At 46.7% G+C, this 22,809-nt stretch overlaps 1 pseudogene; it reads right to left on the reverse strand.

The window, feature by feature from the left end:
* LOC127648118 (monocarboxylate transporter 4-like) overlaps positions 1 to 22,809 on the reverse strand; it is a 153,833-nt pseudogene that overhangs the window by 58,378 nt on the left and 72,646 nt on the right.

A 22,809-nucleotide genomic window follows, 5' to 3' on the forward strand; every position in this document is an offset into this window, starting at 1 on the left:
TTGTACCAATGTATTTTCCAGTTAATTCATGGAATTATAAGTTTATGGAACAGAGGTAAATTAAACTCATCTTTTCTCACATCAAGATATTAACATATTTTAACGTTAAATTGTTTATTCTACACAATTGATATAAAAAGCTAAGAAAGCCATAAAAGCTAATAAATAAATTCTATAAATGACACTTTTTAACAATTATCTTCACATTCTTTAAAAGATGCATTTAAAAATGTAAACAAAAAAAAAAAAAAAGAAAAGCTCTTTTAGCTCTTAAAGGAATACTTCAATCAAAAATTAAAAATCTCTTATAATTTACCTACCACCATGCCATCCCAGATGTGTATGAGCTTTTTCCTTCCGCGATTGCCCATTCCAGCACATTTGCAGCTAGTGAGAGAACTACTTGCATTATCACAGTCAGACTATTATTATCATCACTATTATTGTCATGCCGAGTGTCTTCTGTACATCGAGTTTGCAACTCGATCCAACCTTGTTGTCCAACCTTCCTGAAGGCGGCCTTCTTCTCCTTGATGGTGCGGTGGACATCTTCATTCCACCACCAGACTTGCTTGTCGATGAAGTAGACATTGGGCTTTGTTGTCCTAAGGATGTTCCTGGTGCAGCAGTGACGTACGTGGCGATAGATTCCTACACAGCCACTGGCGACGCAGCACCCACTTCAAGCTGGCTGAGTGCTTCCACCATGCTGGTAGATGTTCGGCAGTTTCCACCACTGAATTCATTATTGCCATGCATGTCGAGCACAAGTATCCAGTGTTGTGGAGCTTCATTGTATAATGGAATGACTTTGCCGTTGGTGGCCAGCTTCAATTCTCACTGCCGGAAGAGCCAGAAGTCAATCTGTTTTGCATGGCTGCCGATGCATGTGTCCAGATGTGACGGCTGCTTCTTGAAGAAGGTGTTAGTGATTGCCAGGCCATGTGATTCGTCACACTCAAGAACTCACTCGACTTCCTCATTTCGAGTTTCAAGCCCACCGTTTATCTCTTCGAACCCATCCTGTGTGCTCCCGATATGTCCATTTAGGTAGTTTGGCTCTTCATCGTCAATGGTGTGAGGTAGTTAACTCTTCATCGTCAATGGTGTGAGGATGGCCGTCGAGGCCGTTCCAGAAGTCATCTTTCTCTTGATCAGTGCAGCCGGACTGCGGTGCATAGCATGACAGGACATGCAGTACATTGCTCTCTGTTTGGATCTTAAGCGAAATAAGATGATCCGATATCCACTCCACGGCCATGATGCAATATCAGTAATTCTGGCTAACAAACACTGCAACGCCATTCTTCTTTGTCAATGTATTATTTCTTCCAATGTCTCTTGACTTGGCCCCTTTTCATTTCGTATCTTTCACACAGCCAACGTCAACCTAGCTGTGTTCTAATGCGTCGGCTCCGTCTGATCTGTCGGGGAGCCTTCACCATTAGTCAGGGGTTCAAACCCTGTCCAGCTGTGACCATGTTGAAGTTGGAATTTGCCAGCCTACTAAGATATATTATATTTTAATATTTTATTAAGCATAATAAAAACTACATTAATGATACCTTTCTTTCTACAGAATCAATAACACCAAATGACACCATGTCATGTTGGCAGCTGTTGGCAGCTGCTTTACAGTTGTCAGTTCTCGTGACCTGCATTTGCTTCTGCTTATCTCGGCCACTTCTGGAAATGATTCGGCATGGATTGACCTTTATTAGGCTGCATTATATGTCTATCATAAAAATCAACATCATTCACCAGTAATATCTGATCATTTGTTAACCACATGTTTAATGTTGTGAACTAAATAAATACTAAAGTACAGGGAATTCACAAATATTTATATATAGTAAGACAACAATGGTGACATGACTACATAATACATGATTTTTTGCAATTTGCTTTTTAAAAGTGCACTAATGTGCTTAATTTTGTGCATCCAGGTACATTTTATTCACGGTAGTGGGAGGAGTCTCAATGTACCTGTGGTGATAGTGAGGGATGTGCATCATATTTGTGCTGTTTGGATGTAGGAAAAACAATGGATTATTTATGAAGATACACTCACCTAAAGGATTATTAGGAACATCATACTAATACTTTGTTTGACCCCCTTTCGCCTTCAGAACTGCCTTAATTCTACGTGGCATTGATTCAACAAGGTGCTGAAAGCATTCTTTAGAAATGTTGGCCCATATTGATAGGATAGCATCTTGCAGTTGATGGAGATTTGTGGGATGCACATCCAGGGCACGAAGCTCCCGTTCCACCACATCCCAAAGATGCTCTATTGGGTTGAGATCTGGTGACTGTGGGGGCCATTTTAGTACAGTGAACTCATTGTCATGTTCAAGAAACCAATTTGAAATGATTCGAGCTTTGTGACATGGTGCATTATCCTGCTGGAAGTAGCCATCAGAGGATGGGTACATGGTGGCCATAAAGGGATGGACATGGTCAGAAACAATGCTCAGGTAGGCCGTGGCATTTAAACGATGCCCAATTGGCACTAAGGGGCCTAAAGTGTGCCAAGAAAACATCCCCCACACCATTACACCACCACCACCAGCCTGCACAGTGGTAACAAGGCATGATGGATCCATGTTCTCATTCTGTTTACGCCAAATTCTGACTCTACCATCTGAATTTCTCAACAGAAATCGAGACTCATCAGACCAGGCAACATTTTTCCAGTCTTCAACTGTCCAATTTTGGTGAGCTCTTGCAAATTGTAGCCTCTTTTTCCTATTTGTAGTGGAGATGAGTGGTACCCGGTGGGGTCTTCTGCTGTTGTAGTCCATCCGCATCAAGGTTGTGCGTGTTGTGGCTTCACAAATGCTTTGCTGCATACCTCGGTTGTAACGAGTGGTTATTTCATTCAAAGTTGCTCTTCTATCAGCTTGAATCAGTCGGCCCATTCTCCTCTGACCTCTAGCATCAACAAGGCATTTTCGCCCACAGGACTGCCGCATACTGGATGTTTTTCCCTTTTCCCCCCATTCTTTGTAAACCCTAGAAATGGTTGTGCATGAAAATCCCAGTAACTGAGCAGATTGTGAAATACTCAGACCGGCCCGTCTGGCACCAACAACCATGCCACGCTCAAAATTGCTTAAATCACCTTTCCAATTCTGATATTCAGTTTGGAGTTCAGGAGATTGTCTTGACCAGGACCACACCCCTAAATGCATTGAAGCAATGCCATGTGATTGGTTGATTAGATAATTGCATTAATGAGAAATTGAACAGGTGTTCCTAATAATCCTTTAGGTGAGTGTATATTAAAAATAAAATGGGCTTTGAGAAGAAATTCAGAAGAAAACAATTTGGGTAATTATCGATGCACATTTACATTTAGTGTATTTATTTAGCAGATGCTCTTAAAGCGCTTTAACTTCACGCACAAGACTACCGTGATCAATTAGCTTACCTTAATGACTTATTTCTGCACTACCTACAGCCAATAAACAGGATATTTTTCATGTTTAATCTATGAATTGTTGAAAGTGGTGTGTTTTGAGCACTCTACGCTGCACTGAAACTTTGATGAGGAACACTTTGATTATAAGGAGGAGGTTGAAGAAAAAACTTCACATTTGTTTATATTTGTATGTTTTTGTTTCTTCCATCTGTTACTATTCTTAATTCATCAAGGCTTTTGTATTAAGAAAAAGTTGTTTTTCCCTATTTCTTTAGGCAATAAAAGGCCAGCAAGATTTAAGATTAGTTTGTACTGGTAAGTGGTAAGTACTAGAATGTATTTGAAAAGAGTCTTTATAGGAGTCGTGTGGTGTCATACGAGAGTCAAACCTGTAAATGGTGAGCTCTGCACACTTTGCTAGTTTTTTTGTGTCATAAACCAGTGAGATTCAATACACTCTGTTCCATAACTGTTCCATGAAGACAAAATGTCAAAGAAATCTAAATCCTCGGGCTCTGGAGACATTAAAAGACTCATGTGCTCAAGCTGATGCCCCTGGCAGGCCCACAAACCAAGGACTCAGTTTGGACGCCGCACCGTCCAAACTGAGATATTCAGCATCAACTGTCAAGTATGTCGGTAATGATGACGAAGGTTGTAGCGGACTTGGAGGATCTTGCTGTAATACGTCGATCGATTGTGGCCATGGAGACGAAATTCTCTGAGTTGGTTACAAGAATGGGGACGTCAAGTAACTGATCGATTATCTGGAGTCATTGGAGAGGGAATTAGCTGCTAACCTGCTAGCGACCAAGGCAGATTTGCAGTGCGTCTGGGAAAAGTTGGAGGAAAATGAGAATTGTAATCGGCGAAACAACTTCCGTATTGTTGGAATTCCTGAGAATGAAGTAGGCTGAGATATGGTGAAATCTCTAAATGAGCTCTTCCCGAGTCTGCTCGACATAACAGACTGCAAGCTGGAAATTGAACAAGCTCACAGTGTCCCGGATCGGAAATCCGTGGTGGAAAACAGGCCCCGATCAATTCTGGCCAAATTTCTGAGATCATCCAATAAAGATCTTGTGTTATGCGAAGAACCACAAAATGTTCTTGTTCCCACACTTTGTGAATTCGACAAGAGAGAGATGTGATCGATTCAAGGAATGCAAGAAACTCTTACATCAACAGAAGATTGCTTTTGCACTGATGTTTCCAGCCAAACTGAGAATAGACAATAAGGATGACCCCAGCAAGCATTATCCTTCATAAAATCATTGGTTGAGTAAGCCATGGTGTGATTCTCACATTGCTGCAAAGTGAGCCTGACTCACTGAACATTAATTTGATCGTCCGAGGAAGCTGGGTGCCTTTTTTGTTTCTTTTTGTGTTGGTTCCACCTAGCGGCTGGAGTTTATTTTGTGGAATACCACTCCTTCAATAAACTTTTGCATCAATGGAGGGTCACTTTTACACTGAAGTTCCTGACCAGATTGAGAATAGATGCTAATGATGGCTGCAAAGTATTTACTTGTCCCTAACAAGCATTGTCCTTTATAAAGTCAAGGGAATGATTAAGTCATTGTGTGGCCATTCAGGGGTGGTGGCGGGAGGTATGGCGCATAAGCTTTTGCTTTACACTGATGATATTTGATTATTCGTCTCCGACCCCATTAGGTCTATGCCTTGCCTACAGAATTATTAATTTATTTTTTAAGTTCTCAGGATACAGAGTCAGTTGGATATAAATCTGAAGCTTTGGCTCTGACAGCGTACTGCCCAGTTACGGCTTTTCAGCCGGGCGCCTTCCAGTGGCCTAAAGGGGCATTAAGTATTTTGGAGATTTTATTCCCAGCAAATTTGTCTAATTTAGTTAGTTAATTTTGACCCCTTAATAAAAGGTTTTCGAGTGATTTGGGCAGGTGGGCTTCATTACATTTATCTATGATTGGGAAGGTTAATGTTATTAAAATGAATTTTATTTTAAAATTCAGCTACCTGTTGCAATTTCTCCCTGTAGTTATCCCCCTCTCTTATTTCAAGCAATTTGATAGCACAACGAAGTCCTTAATTTGGAATGGTAAGCGTCCCAGATTACATTTCAATAAGTTACATAGGCCGATTGACAAAGAAGTGTTAGGCCTACACAAGATTTAGTTGTATTATTATGCATTCGGTCTCAGACATTTGGCTCATTGGTCTCTTCCACCTGATACAGCCCCTCCCTGGTTTTGTATTGAACAGGAATTTCTTGCCCCTATTTTGCCATCGCAAAGCCTTTCTATCAAACTAACCGGAGAAGTTAAATTACACCCCGTGATCTCTCATTTGCACTCGGTGTGGACAAAAGTGTCCAGAGTGTTTAATTCTGACATTTTATTAAATGTTGCCTCGAGCATATGGCTGAACCCAAAATTATGTATTAATAAATCCCCTTTCTGCTGGTCAGAGTGGATCATGAGAGGGGTTACTACACTCGGTGACCTATAGGACAGTGGAGTGTTGAGATCCTTGGAAAATTTGGTTCCACATTTTGGGATTCCCAGATCTCAGTTCTATAAGTATTTACAGCTGCACCACCTGCTCTTTACTGTTTTGGGAAGTAGTTTACACCCCCCTAAAGCAGCAGATACTATGGGAATGGTGATTACTGCTTTTGGAAAAGTTCATGAAGCATCAGTGTATTTACTCCCTGCTAATCCAGAGTCTGGGGGATGGAACTTCAACTTCTATCAAGAGGTTATGGGAGAAATATTTAAAGGTATTGGAGGAGGGAGTGTGGGCTAGGATTCTAAGTCTGCATCTAGAGACACAAGGGTGCATCTTATACAATTCAAGATATTACATGGATTCTATTGGACCCCCTCTAGATTAAATAGGCTTGGTTTTAAAGACACACACTGCTGGCTATGTCATTCAGAAGATGGAGACAAAACAGTCTTTTGATGGTGTGTTAAGATCCAAGAATTTTTGGTTGAAGATTCAGAGTTTTATATGTGAGGTATTGGGCACTCAAATTTTATTTTGCCCCAGTCTCTGTATTTTAGGTGATAGGGTGGTCATTCATATGGAGAATAAGCACATAACTAACTAGCGTTAGGATCACCAGACAGATAGTTTTAAGGGGTTGGAAGTCGGCTGGAGCACCCCCATTTCAGGAGTGGTGTTCGAACATGGGCAAGGTGGACACTTTTGAAGAGGGGTCATCCAGAAGAATTTAAACTTGTTTGTGGGGAAATATTGATTCTGTTTGTATATGTTTTAATAGATTAATTAATTTAATAGTTTAATAGATTAATCAATACAAAATTTTAATCACAAAAAAAGAAAAGAGTCTTTATTAAAAAAAAAAAAAGATCAAAAGAAAGAAGCATCCGGTCACTGAACAAGTTAGTCAGTTGTAAATCTGTCATTAGCAGCTCGTGACCACAGACAAATGAGGGGCAGATCTTGCTCTGAGAGCTGTAGATTGTGTAACCACTATTTCTTTCTCACATTATTCAACTTGTTCAACTCATTCATAATATTATAACAGAACTATCTGAATGCTATATATGCATTTTTACAGTACCAAAAAATGAAATGCTTCATAATAAAAATAATAGGGGGCCTGGGTAGCTCAGCAAGTATTGACGCTGACTACCACCCCACAAAGTGTTTAAAAATGCAACTAAGCCACGAATATCAAATGAAAGATAGAGATCTGTAAGATTTCAAACAATACATAAAGTAAACTTTAAATTATATTTTCCTTTGATTCAATTCTGTCAGATCTTTTTTTATAATTCTGAATAAATCAGACAATGGCATGGTCAGTTATAACTCTGAGTACCCCTTTCCCACTTCCTGCACATGGTGGATGCAACAGTAGGACACATGTTCTGGTAAGTTTTATATTTTTTCACATTTTAAACAAACAATATTTAAGTCTCTGCGGTCACAGTTTCAAAATGTCAGCTCTGACATTTCCATTATGATCATTTCTGTTAGCATTGTGGGATATGTTTTGGCATTTTAGTTTAGGACATAGAGGCAGCTCAAATTAAAATATCATGCTTTTAGTGTGTATGATGGAGTTGAAACAAACCACAGTAAGATGTAAGTTATAAAGTGAATAATTGTAAATTTTTAGAATTTTTTTTTTTTATATATAAAACCTGTTCCCTTACATGTTTCGTTAGCTAACACCTTTGTATATATCCTTTTCAAATTATTTTTGTATTAAAAATAAATCTCAGATTTAAAACACGTTTTGTCCTTTATCTCAAGAATCAGTGATGTCAAATCAAATCAAATCAAATCACTTTATTGTCACACTACCATGTACACAAGTGCAACAGTAGGTGAAATTCTTGTGTGCAGTTCTGAGCAACATAGCAATCATGACAGTGACGAGACATATACCAATTACAATAAACAACATACTTACACAAAACAATTTACAAATCAAATGTACACATACTTACACAACACAATAATTATATACAATACACACAATATACAATAAGGAGTATATGAAATATATATATATATATATATATATATATATATATATATATATATATATATATATGTGAAGTAGTATATTGAGGAGAATATGTTGACAGTCCAGTGTGAGATTATAGATGAATAAAGTGCAGTGTTAATTATTGATCGTGATAGATCAAGTGTTCAACAGTCTGACTGCTTGGGGAAAGAAGCTGTCATGTAGTCAGCTGGTGCGGGTCTTGATGCTGCGATAACGCCTGCCTGATGGTAGCAGTGAGAACAGGCGATGACTCGGGTGGCTGGAGTCTCTGATGATCCTCTGAGCTTTTTTCACACACCGCCTAGTGTATATGTCCTGGAGGGAGGGAAGCTCACCTCCGATGATGTTTCTGGCAGTTCGCACCACCCTTTGCAGGGCTTTGCAGTTGTGGCGGGTGCTATTGCCGTACCAGGCAGTGATGCAGCCAGTCAGGATGCTCTCTACAGTGCTGGTGTAGAACCGTGTGAGGATGTGTTGGTTCATTCCAAACTTCCTCAGCCGTCTCAGGAAGAAGAGGCGCTGGTGAGCCTTCTTCACAACGGCCTCAGTGTGGACGGACCATGTGAGTTCTTCAGTGATGTGGACACCGAGGAACTTGAAACTGCTGACTCTCTCTACCAGTGCTCCATTGATGGTGATGGCGCTGTGTTCTCCGTCTTTCCTCCTGAAATCCACAACAAGCTCCTTGGTTTTACTGACGTTGAGGGAGAGGTTGTGCTCCTGACACCAGCGTGTCAGAGTGTGCACCTCCTCTCTGTAGGCTCTTTCATCATTGTCAGTGATCAGACCTACCACCGTCGTATCGTCAGCAAACTTAATGATGGCATTGGAGCTATGTGTTGCCACACAGTCATGTGTGTACAGTGAATACAGTAGGGGGCTGAGAACACAGCCCTGCGGGGCTCCAATGTTGAGGGTCAGTGATGAGGAGGTGTTGCTGCCCATTCTAACCACCTGATGTCTGCCTGACAGGAGATCCAGCTGCACAGCGAGCCGTTTAAGCCCAGAGCCCGGAGTTTCTCATCAAGCTTGGAGGGCACTATGTTGTTGAATGCTGAGCTGTAGTCTACAAACAGCATTCTCACATATGTGTTCCTTTTTTCCAGATGGAAGAGAGAGCAGTGTGTAATGTAGATGCAATGGCATCATCAGTGGAGCGGTTGTTGCGGAAGGCAAACTGCAATGGGTCCAAAGAGGTGGGCAGAACAGAGCAGATGTAATCTCTGATTAACCTCTCAAAGCATTTGCTGATGATGGGGGTCAGAGCAACAGGACGCCAGTCATTTAAGCAAGTGATTGTGGCTTGCTTCGGTACAGGCACAATGGTTGATGTTTTGAAGCATGTGGGGACTACAGACAGGGAGAGGGACAGATTGAAAATGTCCGTACAAACACCAGCCAGTTGATTCGCGCACGCTCTGATGACGCGGCCCGGAATGCCGTCTGGACCCGCAGCTTTACGGATGTTCACCCGTCGGAAGGATCGGGTTACATCCACAACAGAGATGGAGAGTGAATCAACCTCTGTAGCGTCAGCCGCGAGTGCTCTCTCCGCGAGGGCGGTGGTGTTGTCCTCGAAACGAGCATAAAATTTATTAAGTTCGTCCGGGAGAGATGCAGCGGTGTTCATAGATGTACTATATTTAAAGATTACTTAATAAAACTTAAAGATTACTTAATTACAACAATGAGAGTTGTAAAATTGTCTTTCACGCATATTTATTATACACTAAAAGGTTTGTAAAATGTTGTGAATGTTTAAAACTATACTTAAACTAGTGCTGTTTGTGTAATGTTGTAAATATATGTAGTTCGTGTATTCAAGTGAGTTCTTTGACATTTATTATAAGATGGTAATATACAGTAGATGTGTAAAAATGTGTTATTTATGTATTAAAAACTATTAAAAAGAGAATGTTTAGGCTGAATCTAAATTTTAAAAAAGGTAACATTTATGAACCCTAATAGGCAACATGCAGAAATTATCCCGGTCCAGCTCTGGCGCCCTGTCGACTAGTTTCGGGTGGATTCTGTCTTAAAGAGCACCTATTATGGTTTTTAAATGTGCCTAATTTTGTTTTAAAGATCTCAAACAATAGATTAACATGAATCCAAGGTCAAAAACACTTTCATTTGCTCATAATTTAAATTGCAGCATTACCTTTTTTTCCCAGTGTCAAAAACGACTCGTTCAATGATCCGTTGTAAAGCATTCACTCTAAACTCCTCCTTTCAGAGTCTACTCTGCTCTGATTGGTCAGATGTCCCAGTCTGTTTAGTGTAGTGTTTGGGGGCGGGTCAAAGCTGTTCACAAGCAGCCAATGAAGACCAGAGGCAGGTTGATACAGGAAGTAAGTCTGGAATTACTAACGACTCGATTCAGGTGTTCAGAATCGGTTCTTTCTTTTGGGAGTCAATAACAATAGGTTACTATCGTAACCCCGGTTCTCTGAAACATCGAGTGGAGAGATCCACCTATGGGAAGGGCATCCGCACCTGACCTCTGCAGAAGCATCCAATTGCACCAAGTCTGGCCTGACAGACAGAAGTGCGTGTCCAATGCTCGGTAAGGGACCCGCCCCTTACCAAGTGCATAAAACACTCGTATGCGCTATCTTACCTCAGTGAGCATATTCGCTTCTCGTGCAGCAAGCGGGGCAAGCTTGGTGGATCTCACCACTCAATGTTTCAGAGAACCGGGGTTACGATAGTAACCTATTGTTCTCTTTCATCATCTCGTGTTCGAGATCCACCTATGGGAGATATGGACAGCTCCCCGATTGCCCAATACACTACAATGAGGCCCTGAAAGCCAGAGGACGGTCACCTCGAAAGGCGGTGCATGACACGTCACACAGAAACCACCCCACAAAGTGAGGAAGCCACTTTAGCAACAAAGAATAGCATATGGTAACATGCATTCGTGAATAAACCTGACCGCACTCTCATGGTGAATATATGGTGGCAGGTGTAGAGTAGAAACATGCTTAGTGACTTTAAAGTGCTGGACTAGGCAGCCCAGACTTAAGGGGGTGGAGGGCCTAAGAGCACAAAGCTACAAAGAGCCGACACCCAGGACAGAATGAGCTACCGGGGTTCTGGTGACATCTAGCCGGTAGTATCTGGCAAACGTATGGGGAGAGGCCCAGCTTGCAGCGGCACATATGTCCTGCAAAGAGACTCCCTTAAATAGAGCCCAAGAGGCAGCCATACCTCTAGTGGAGTGAGCTCTGATGCCCTCTGGGGGCTGCACTCCCTTTGATTCATATGCCAAAGATATAGCTTCCACAAGCCAATGAGAAAGGCGTTGCTTGGAAATGGGGTTCCCTGAGTGCGGGGGGCCCCAAGAGATGAAAAGCTGGTCGCTTTTTCTAAACGAGCTGGTCCTGTCTAAGTATGCACGTACAGGACACAAAGCGTTCAACCTCTGATCCTCTGTGGAGGAGAAAGGAGCTGGGTGGAACGCGGAGAGCTCAATCACCTCACACGTGAATGCCGGGAAGCATTTTGGCATAAAGGCCGGGTTGGGCCTGAGAAAAACCTTATCTCCACTGAGAGAGAATTTAGTGCACGAGGGATGAACAGAGAGTGCATGCATATCACTGACCCGCTTGGCAGATGCCAAGGCCAAGAGCAAAGCTGTCTTGAAAGACAAATTCTTAAGGGAAATACTCCCCAGGGGCTCAAACGGCTGTTGAGACATTGCGTCCAGCACCATGGAGAGGTCCCATTCAGGAACGACTCTCCTGGGGACTGGAAGAGAGCGGCGTCGCCCTTCATAAACCTACTGAATAAGGGGTGTTGCCCCACCGTAGCGCTGTTGAACCCCACATGACATGCAGCGATAGCCGCTAAATAGACCTTAATAGTGGAAAAGGATCTTCCCTTGTCCATAAGGTCCTGCAAAAAGCATAAGATGTCGGTGATTGAGCACTGATATGACGTTACCCGTCGCCCTTCACACCACTCTTCGAACACACGCCACTTACAGTCGTAAAGAGACCTTGTCGAAGAGGCTCTGGCACACTGAATGGTGGCCACAACACGTGGGGGGAGCCCCAATGTGTTTAAGTTGGCCCTCTCACGGGCCAGGCCCAGAGGGCCACCCTGTCTGGGTGTGGGTGATAAATTACCCTGTTCGCTTGAGACAAAAGGTCTGTGCGAAGTGGGAGGGGCCATGGCTGGGCATACAGCAGAGGGATAACCTCTGAGAGCCACGGCGCCTTGGGCCACCTGGGAGCTATCAAAATCATGGTCAAGCTCTGTTCCCTCACCCTGGCCAGAGACGGCGTTATGAGGCAAAGGGGAGGAAATGCATAAAGCAGCACGTTGGGCCACGGGTGGGCCAGTGCATCCACGCCGAGGGGGGCGTCCTCGTCCCGTAGCGAGAAGAACATAGGACAATGGGCGTTTTCGCGCGAGGCGAAGAGATCTACGGTTGGCTGGCCGACCCTCCTCCACAGTAGACACACTATCTGAGGATGGAGGCGCCAGTCTCCGTAGAGCGGGTTTCCCCTTGACAAGAGGTCTGCGCCCCTGTTCAGTATGCCCGGGACATGGGTCGCCCGTAACGACAGGAAGTGCCGCCTGCTCCATACAAACAGCCTGTGAGCGAGAGCATGCAGCTTGGAGGAGCGCATCCCCCCTGGCGGATGATATATGCTACAGCTGTCGTGTTGTCGCAGCGCACCAGCACATGATGCCCCTGCATGCGGGGCAGAAAGTGATTCAGAGCCTTCCACACAGTGAGGAGCTCTAATTAATTTATATGGGCTGAGTGAAGTGTGCTTGGCCACACACCATTCACTGTTCTGCCCTCTTGCGTGGCTCCCCATCCAGTTAAGGACGCGTCTGTCGTCACTACTTTCCGCAGCATAATCGCCCCGAGAGGGGTCCCATGCGCGTAGAACTCTGCGTTCCTCCAGTGGCGCAGCGCTGCTGCTGTTCACAGAGCAGCGGAGATCGCTTAAAGGGCTGAGATGAAGAGTTAAAACCCACTTCATGAACGCCCTCATTCTCAGAAGGCCCAAAGGCAGGACATGTATAGCCGCAGCCATAAGACCCTGTAGCCTGAGACATGCGCGATAAAGTATTCTCGTTCCTTCTTTGAATTGTGTGAGGCAATTCATTAAGGAGAGAACAGCTCTTGTGAGAGACGCAGCAGCATTGTAACCGAATTCAGCTCCAGACCCAGAAAAGTAACTCTCTGCTGCGGAGTGAAATTGCTCTTGCTCACGTTCACTCTGAAGCCGAGGCTGTGATGTGAGCGAGCACACGGGCAGTGTTTTGCAATACGATCTCTCTCGAATCGGCTATAATCAGCCAATCGTCTATGTAAGTCAGGATTTTGAGCCCGCTATACTCAGCGGGGCTAACCCTGCTTCGCACTGCATACAAAACACTCTTGGACTGAGTGCTAGGCCAAATGGAAGCACTGTAAATTCAGTAACATATGCCTTGGAAGGCGAAACGAAGAAACTTCCTGTGTGGTGGGTAAATGTTGATGTGGAAAACGCATCTTTCAGATCAATTGACGTGAACCAATCGCTCTGTTTTATTGCACGAGAGAGAACGTTGTGGGTTAACATTCTGAAATTGTATTTCCTTAAATGTTTGTTCAACACTCTGAGATCCAGAATAGGACGAAGTGAACCGTCCTTTTTTGGAATCAGGAAATAACGGGAGTAAAAACCCTGTTGACATTGATGCGGAGGCACCGCTCGCACCGCCCCCTTCTCGAGAAGAGAAGAGATCTCGTCTTTCAGAATGTGCGTGGAGCTCTCTTCTGTGTGAGAAAAGATAACTCCGCTGAAACGTGGGGGTTTCCTGGCAAACTTAAGTCTGTAGCCCTTCGAAATGGTGCGAATCACCCATTCTGGGGCAGGCACAGACTGCCAGGCTGTCACGTGTGACGTGAGAGAGCCCACACTCACCGGCGAGTTGGATTGTTCATTTGTGATACAATGGCGCCATCTAGTGGACAACTTAGGGGGTGACATGTAGAATTTCAGAGGAACAACAGTACTTGGCAGAGCTTTCGCTCTGTTTGATATTTTTGTTGTTCTTGTTTTTTTGTTGTTTTTATTTTTGAAACACACACAGGGAATTGAACCTTTATTGAATGTGTGTGAAGTGGTTTGTGCAAACTGTGAAGAGACTGTGGTTGAGCACTTTTCAACAGTGGTAGGGCACTCTTGGACAGTGAATTTCCCCCCAGTTCTGGAACTGGAAGCTGGGAGGGAATTCTTTTATGGACCACACCTGAACTTGTGACATGTCCATATTGAACTGGGGTTGGGCACCCGAACGAGGGAAAAGGGGCCCTCGAGGCTGAGGACTTCCTCCTTTTGGGTAAAGGGGAAAAACTCAAGCTTGTGTCCACTGGGCTGGTCAGCCTGAAAACCTGGACCGAGAAGCCCCTGGAGCTGAGCATCAGGTAGGCCTCTTCCTCTTCCCGTCCGGACGGGGTAGAGTGGGTGGGCTTTTTCAGCTGCAGCCGCCATGAGGATGTCTTACCCCAGGGCTTAGGAGGATGGTTGGGCTGCTGGCTAGGCTGCTGGCTGGGTGGCCTGCTGCGAGCCTTAGGCCTGGCTGTGTTATGGTACGGCCGTCCTGTGGCTGGGGCCTGAGGGGGCCGTGCGGGGGGCTGGTGTGGAGTGGCCTTTCTAGGCAGGCACAGTTTAAACGCCTCATCCTCCTTCTTATCATCGCACCGCTGTTGCATAAGTGCAACAGCAGGGCCAAAAAGAGCCTGGCCTGGTTCCACTGGGGCTCCTGCTATGCGTCTTTTCTCGCTGTTGGGCAGACCAGAGAGATTGAGCCAGAGGGCCCGTTCCCCCACAACACATAGGGCCATGGAGCGTCCGCCGGCTTGGACAGCCTGGCGGGCGTTACGAAGGACCAGGTCGTTCACGGTAACGATCTCCTTCCACAGCGTCGGCGATGGCACGCCTTTCTCCAAATGAGTACTCATGTCCTCCAACAGCTCGGCCTGGTAGGCCGAGAGGAGGGAGGAAACATTTAGAGCCCGTACCGTGAGAGCCGAGGCCTTGTACGAGGCCTGGAAGACAGATGCTGAGAAGCGGTCCATCTTATTAGGGAGAACTGGCTTAGGAGGGGCCAGTAACCCTCCCTGCGAGGGGTTAAGGTGTCTGGCGATCGAGGGCTCGATGGTGGGAGGGTTGCCCATGCCACACGCTGCCATATCCTTAACCTCCAGACCCGCTAAGCCGTGCTTAAGATCTAGCGGGTCCTTCCAATAGTGTCGCATGTGCTTAGCGCACGCAGGGAGTACAGGCATGAGCTGCTTCCTAGGACCGGGAGGGGGACCTAGGAGTTTGCCGTCATACACATCCCTCTCTTGGTCGGCCATTCCATGCCGAGACGAGCGGCCGCTCGCTCACACACCTCGAGAAGGACCGCGTGCGGCAGTGTAGCCGAGCCGCTAACCGGGGGAGCTTGGGCGGACGGGTTGGTTTCCTCGTCGTCCGAGCCCTCAAGTATAGCGGGGTCCTCGTCCTCGCCTGAGCCGGGCGGCTCGTAGTCGAACGAGGAAATACCGGGAAGGATTTCCTCGAGTAGGCCCTCGTTAGACTGGTCAGCCCAACTGAGAGCAGGCATGCTCTGGGAAGTCCCCGGAGCTGTAACGCTTTCACCTACTCCAGCGTCCGAGTCGTTATGTTCGTCCGTGCTTTGGGAGGATGCAACTTTGAGTCTTCGTCGAAGAAGCTTCCTAGGCAGGGCGAGGCAATGGGTGCAGTTCTCAGGAAGTGAAAGCGCTTCCTGCGCGTGTCTTAGTCCCATGCACACCACACAGAAGGGATGGGCATCCCTCGCGGCAATGAGTGACCGTCTGACAATCACGCCTGGCGGAGGCTGATCGAATGGATATTTCCTCCTGTTGACTGTGGTGAAGTCAGCGAAAACCGTAGAGCTGCGAAGCAAAGAGGTCGCGAGAAGCGAATAACAACTGAGGTAAGATAGCGCGTACGAGTGTTTTATGCACTTGGTAAGGGGCGGGTCCCTTACCGAGCATTGGACACGTGCTTCTGTCTGTCAGGCCAGACTTGGTGCAATTGGATGCGTCTGCAGAGGTCAGGTGCGGATGCCCTTCCCATAGGTGGATCTCGAACACGAGATGATGAAAGAGAACTCCATTTGTTGTGCACTTTGATTTTTGAAACTTTGCAGAATGTTTTACATTAATAAAACACTACATGAAAGGTAATATTTGAAAATCATAATAGATGCTCGTTAACTCCTGCAGCGCTTGTGCGTCACCGGCTGCCACATCTGGGCCGATTGATTTGGGCCTGACTCAGAGAACAGAAGACGGAAGCGGGTCAAAGAAAGGCAAGTAAGATTATAACTCGTGACTTCAATAGAGAATCAATAGAAAACTCCAATTGTATGTGTTTTTTTTTTTCTTTTTTCTTTTTTGCTGTCCAGACTATAAAAATAATATCTGGATACGATCTGGATATGCCAAAAAATGTGGCAGTCTGAACAAGGCCTAGTCTTCTTTAAACTTATCTTTGAAAACCCATGACTTTTTTTTCTGTGGAACTCAAAGGGAGATGTTAACAGGCAGAATGTTAGTCTCAGTATTCACTTTCATTGTATGGGAAAAGATGCAGGGAAAGTGAATGGTGATTTACTCTGCCTATAACATCTTTTGTGATACACAGAAGTAATTCAAGTGGAGAACAACACGAGGTTGAGTAATGATGAAAGAAATTATATTTTTGGGTAAACTTTTTTTTTTAATTATCTGTTTAAGTTTTTGTCAAGTTATTTGCAAAGAACAACAATAAATAAATAAATAAATATATATATATATATATATATATATATATATATATATATATATATATATATATATATATATATATATTTATTAGTCAGCCCATGATGGCATTGTGTCTTGCTGGTTAACAAGTGGCTGAAGAGAAGGGTCGTAATTTAGGCTGTAAATCTTTCCATCTGAATAAAACTAGAGGTAAGAACTGAGAAAAGAAGCACCCTGTGAGATTTGGGTGAGATTGTTTGCCATGCAGTAAAACAGTTTTGGGATCATTTACAACACAGAGAACAAACAGAGTGCTGGATGAACTTGAAATGTATCTACAAGCAATTGAAACAAAAGGCTAATGTGGAGCTTTCCACTAAGGAAGACACGGGAACCACCGTCGGCTTCAAGGTAACGTTCTTTTAATTATCTATTTTCAGTTTACATATAATTTGCACAGCACACGTTTCTTCTAGCTGCTACTCAGGGTGTAGCCATTCTCCCCAGGCTCTGTGGCTGCTGCTCTTTTATGCCGCTCTCCTCATGCTTACTGCAATTAGACACAGGTGTTAGACATAATTTAGCTCAGGTGTAAGCGCCCTTACCGCTTTTCTCTCCTGGACGGGCGCTTGACCACGCCCCCGCTGCCACATACCCCCACCGCCCGACTCAGGCCGGGGCGTCATCCGGCCTGCCTACCACTCCCCCCCCCATTTCTGGAGAGGAAGTCAGCGGCAGCCATCTGCACCCCCGGTCTGTGGATCACCTTGAATTTAAAAGGCTGGAGTGCCAGATACCAACGGGTGATCCGGGCGTTAGTATCCTTCATGCGGTGAAGCCACTGGAGTGGGGCGTGGTCCGAGCAGAGGGTGAAGGCCCGCCCCAGCAGGTAGTAACGGAGTGTGAGGACCGCCCACTTGATGGCCAGACACTCCTTCTCCACGGTGCTGTACTTGGTCTCCCTCAAGGAGAGCTTCCGGCTGATGTACAGCACCGGGCTCCTCTCCCTCCACCACCTGCAGAGTACGGCCCCCAGCCCTCTGTCTGAAGCGTCCGTCTGCAATACAAAAGGAGAGAGAAGTCAGGTGCATGCAAAAGCGGCCCCCACAAAGTGCAGCTTTAATCTGCGTAAACGCCTGTTGGCACTGCTCCGACCATTGGACCGGATCTGGAGCCCCCTTTTTAGTAAGGTCAGTCAGCGGGCTGGTGACATCCGAATAATTAGGCACAAATCTTCTGTAATAGCCAGCCAGCCCCAGGAACTGCCTCACCCCCTTTTTGGTCTTGGGTCTAGGGCAAGTCGCAATCGCCGCAGTCTTGTCAATTTGGGGACGCACCTGGCCATGACCCAAGTGGAACCCCAGATACCGTACCTCCACACGCCCAACCGCTCACTTTTTCGGGTTTGCCGTGAGCCCCGCCCGCCGCAGCGATCTCAGGACGGCCCTCAGATGTTGCATGTGCCGCTGCCAATCATTGCTATAAATGATGATATCGTCTAGATAGGCAGCGGCGTAAGCAGTGTGCGGTCTGAGGATCCTATCCATGAGGCGCTGAAACGTGGCTGGTGCCCCGAACAAACCGAAAGGAAGCATCACGAATTGGTGTAATCCGAACGGCGTGGTGAAGGCCGTTTTTTCACGGGATATTGGTGTCAAGGGGATCTGCCAATAACCCTTCGTTAGATCCAAGGTCGAATAAAATCGAGCCGTACCTAACCGATCGAGCAGTTCATCAACACGGGGCATTGGGTACGCGTTAAATTTAGACACCGCATTGACTTTCCTATAATCCACACAGAAACGTACAGACCCATCGCTCTTGGGAACAAGGACGACCGGGCTGGACCAATCGCTGTGGGATTCTTCTATTACTCCCATCTCCAGCATAGCGTCCAATTCTTCCGAACTACTTTCTTTTTATGTTCGGGCAAGCGATAGAGGCGGCAACGTACCACCACACCCGGCTCGGTCTCGATATGGTGATGTATGATGTCTGTGCGGCCCGGTAGAGGAGAAAACACGTCTGCAAACTCCTTTTGTAATTCGGAAACCTCTGCGAAGTTGACGCGGTGAGAGGTGGTCTCCACAAGAAACCGGGTATTGAGATTGCGGGCTTTGTTTACCTCCGGTCCGAGCTCCGCCCTCTCGGAACTACCGTTGCCAACGTCACAGAGGCCGCCTCTTCTCTCCACAATTTCAGGAGGTTGAGGTGATATATTTGACGCGCCCCTCTATCGGCATGCGTTTAACCTCATAATCGAGATCCCCTACTCGTCGTGTGACCTCAAAGGGTCCTTGCCACTTGGCGAGTAATTTAGAGCTCGATGTTGGGAGTAATACAAGCACTTTATCTCCGGTCGCGAATTCCAGTAGCTGAGCACCCCTGTCATACAGCCGGCGTTGGCGTTCTTGAGCCTGGAGCAAATTCTCCTGTGTTAATTTCCCCAGAGTGTGGAGTTTTGCTCTAAGATCAAGAACGTACTGAATTTCGTTTTTACTATTAGAAGGTCCCTCCTCCCAAGCTCGCGGATGACGTCGAGGACCCGCGTGGGCGTCGCCCATACAGCAGCTCGAACGGTGAGAACCCCGTGGAGGCTTGTGGGACCTCCCGTACTCGCGAATAACAGGGGTCGAGCCACCTATCCCAATTCCTAGCGTCTTCGGTATGCGAACTTACGAATCATATTTTTTAGTGTTTTATTAAATCGCTCCACTAGGCCATCAGTCTGCGGATGGTAAACGCTAGTCGCGAATCGACTTAATGCCCAACAGTTCAGTAAAGCTCGCGAAGTGTACGTGACATAAACGTTGTGCCCTGATCGGTGAGGATTTCTTTCGAATCCCCACCGGAGATTATTTTGAAGAGTGCCCCTGCAACACTACGTGCTGAGATGTTGCTCAGGGGCACTGCTTCCGGATATCGCGTTGCGTAATCCACTAGGACTAACACAAAGCGATGTCCGCGTGCCGTCCGTTCTAATGGCCCGACGAGGTCCATTCCAATTCTTTCGAAGGGACCTCGATCAATGGAAGAGGCGCAAAGCGCTTTTGGGGTGGCCGGTGGGTTTACCAACTGACATTCACGGCACGCCGCACACCACCTGCGGACGTCACCGCCAATGCCCGGCCAATAGAATCGGGCTATTAGACGGAGAAGTGTCTTCCTTTCCCCTAAGTGACCGGCCATAGGATTATAGTGGGCCGCCTGGAAAACCATTTCCCGACGGCTCCGTGGAATCAATAATTGTGTCACTTCCTCTTTTGTTTGAGCGTCCTGCGTCACTCTATACAACCGATCTTTAATAAGCGAAAAATATGGGTATGCAATGGCGATGCCCGGCCGGAGCTGTTGACCATCAATTACTCTCACTTGGTCAAGAGCATGTTTAAGGGTTTCGATCCCGCGACTGCTCTAGAGGGAAGTCCCCTCAGGGAATTCCCTGAGAGGAGGGGCGGCCACCTCGCCCTTCCCTCGTCATTCCGAGCAGCCGAGGGCGGCCCGGCTCCGCCTCCCTGCCAAAGCATCGCACACCGCACACCTCTTCATGCAGCACCCATCCGCACAAATACCCTCTAAAATATCTTTGAAATCCGGCCAATCAGTACCCAAGATTAGCGGATGGGTGAGGCGGGAACTAACCGCTGCCTCCACACTATGTTTTTTTCCCCTGAATTTAATCGCCAAAGTCACCATGGGATACTTGTGAACATCCCCATGCACACACCTCACCCTCACCAGTTTAGCTAAACCCAAAGCCCCGGGTTGAACCAAGCGTTGGTGGATGGCGGTCTGGTTACAGCCGGTATCCAACAATGCTTGGTATGTACCCCCCTGGATCCTTACCGGAATACGGTACGCTCCAGCCCGATCGGGGGCAGCCTGCGGGAAGTCGGAGACCCGCACCACCGTCCCTATTTCCATCAGCGGACACTGATCCCGGAAGTGGTCCGGGTCTCCGCACCTCCAGCAGACCGGCCCAGGCGCCACGGCCGCACCCGTGCTGGCGGGCGCCCCACCTGAGGAGGAGAGCGGCTGAAGGATGGGGAAGGTGTAGGCGGGTTCTCCCACGGCCGGGAAGCTGGTCTCATGAACCCTCCGCGCCTGCGGGGGGCAGGAACGGACCCTGGGGAGAGAGCAGAGCGAGAGGGAAGAGGGGAGGGGAGAAAAACAGGGGAAGACACAGGGGAAGGGGAGAGAGAGAGAGAGGGCTCATCCGCCCTTGGAATCACCGCCATGTGGTCCTCCGCGAGTCGTACGGCTTCCTCCAGCGACGCCGGGCGGTGGCACTGGACCCACTCCGCCGTTTTCCGGGGCAAGCGCTGGACAAACTGCTCCAGTACCACTTGATCGACGAGCTCCGCAACGTCGCGGTCCCCCGCTAGCAGCCACCTCCGACAGGCATCACGGAGCCGCTGGGCGAACGCAAACGGGCGGTCGGATTTATCCAGTTTCATGGCCCGGAAGAGCTGGCGACTTTCTTCCGGGGTCCGACCCACCCGTTGCAGGATGGCTCTCCTCAAGTCGGTGTAAGCCAGGAGACTTGTTGCCGGAAGTTGTTGTGCCGCGAGTTGTGCTTCCCCGGACAAGAGAGGGACAAGGCGGGCTGCCCACTGGTCGCATGGCCAACCCCAAATTTCCGCCGTGCGCTCAAAGAGGTCCAGGAACGCCTCCGGATCATCTGTTGGCCCCATCTTCTGTAGCGCGGGTAGGGGCAGTGTGGCGCGGGTGTCCGGGGCCGCGGCTGCGTCTGGAGCAGCCTCCTGGCTGAGGAGGCTCCGGATGGCCAGCCGGTCCTCTGCCTGAGCCCGCATGATCTCAAAGAACCGACGATCCTGGTCCTGTCAGAGCTCAAGCAGAGACTGTTGGTGGCCCTGATGGAGCGTAGCGAGGGACTGGAGGACTTCCGCCAGCTGGGAGGACTCTATGGGGCGACTCTGTTCCATAATTTGCAGGAATTTTTTTTCTTGCTAAGTCCCGGATTTCGGCACCAGTGTGGAGCTTTCCACTAAGGAAGACACGGGAACCAGCGTCGGCTTCAAGGTAACGTTCTTTTAATTATCTATTTTCAGTTTACATATAATTTGCACAGCACACGTTTCTTCTAGCTGCTACTCAGGGTGTAGCCATTCTCCCCAGGCTCTGTGGCTGCTGCTCTTTTATGCCGCTCTCCTCATGCTTACTGCAATTAGACACAGGTGTTAGACATAATTTAGCTCAGGTGTAAGCGCCCTTACCGCTTTTCTCTCCCGGACGGGCGCTTGACCACGCCCCCGCTGCCACAGCTAATATTTGAGAGGTCACTGAGAAACTTCAACTAGTTCTGTGTCACATGAACAAGTCTTTTAGAAATGCTTTGTAGCAAATAGTTACATGAATGTCAATACACATACTGAAGAAGATGTAAAAATGCTTCTCTCAAAGTCACCAGAATAAAATGTTTTGGTGTTGTTTTTGCAAAAACAAAAAATCCTGCGGGGGTGCATGCCCCCAAACCCCCCAATAAGGACAAACTTCTTGACTTTGTCATGTTTCTCTGTGCACCCAAGAAATCCTGCAAGTACCCCTGATAACATGTATATGAAATGTAAGTTAATTTATACAACTATATATATAGAGAAGTTGAAAAAACATTATTTTATTGCAGGTATCCTAATGTGCCTTGGGGTTAAAATTTCACAGTACTACTTTGACACATGTGATGGCACCCCTGTACATTATATTTATTTTTGAAATCTTACATAGACCTACTGAAAACAGTAGTTTTCAGTAGGTCTATGTAAGTTTTCCATAGTTTTGCACTTTGCATTGTTTGAAATTTCTATAATTGTGCTTTACTGTGGCATTGACGCATTTTATCATGTATAGTCTGCTCATTGGATCCTTTGGGTTTTTCAGGTGCTGTGAAGTATCTGGAGTACTCTGCCCACAGAGGGGTTTCAAAACTGTATTTGATGGTGCTGTTTTGTGCCCTCCACCTGTAAAGAAGTGTAATGTATTATGAGGAAGAAATCATCTAATTCCTTCATTGACATGTCATGTAATCAGTGGGCTTCCTCTTTAGCTGTGCTG

The sequence above is a fragment of the Xyrauchen texanus genome, chromosome 8 (assembly GCF_025860055.1).
Source record: "Xyrauchen texanus isolate HMW12.3.18 chromosome 8, RBS_HiC_50CHRs, whole genome shotgun sequence".
Taxonomy (NCBI): Eukaryota; Metazoa; Chordata; class Actinopteri; order Cypriniformes; family Catostomidae; genus Xyrauchen; species Xyrauchen texanus.